Below are 429 nucleotides of genomic sequence, written 5' to 3' on the forward strand. Positions count from 1 at the left end.
CGGGGGTCCCAGCACTGCTGCGGTCTCACGGACCCCGATCGCTTCCCCGGATTCCTGTCGCTGGGAGTTTAGGTACTGCAGTGGGTTTGAATTCCAGTCTGTTAAATGCTATTACTGAAATATTTGTTGTGTTTAAACCAAACAAGAAACTATTAAAGTTCAATAAAGAATAAAATTTTCCAAGCCTTTTAATGGTGTTTTGTCTTTTTTTTTTTTTTTTTTTTTCCCCTCCTCCTCCTTTCTGCTGAGCAGGCAGCTCAGCACAAGGGGACGCGTTTGGGCAGCGGTTCCTGGCTGGAGCTCCGGCCCCACTTTGAGCGACTGTGCTGGCCACGGCAGAGGTGGGAAAGCTCCTGCGGGCTCTCCCTGGAGCTGTGGGTTTTATTCGGCTGCTGTGACAGGCTGCGGTTGCGGTGCTCGTCGAGGCGC

Source organism: Phaethon lepturus, unplaced genomic scaffold (assembly GCF_000687285.1).
Source record: "Phaethon lepturus isolate BGI_N335 unplaced genomic scaffold, ASM68728v1 scaffold45403, whole genome shotgun sequence".
Classification (NCBI taxonomy): domain Eukaryota; kingdom Metazoa; phylum Chordata; class Aves; order Phaethontiformes; family Phaethontidae; genus Phaethon; species Phaethon lepturus.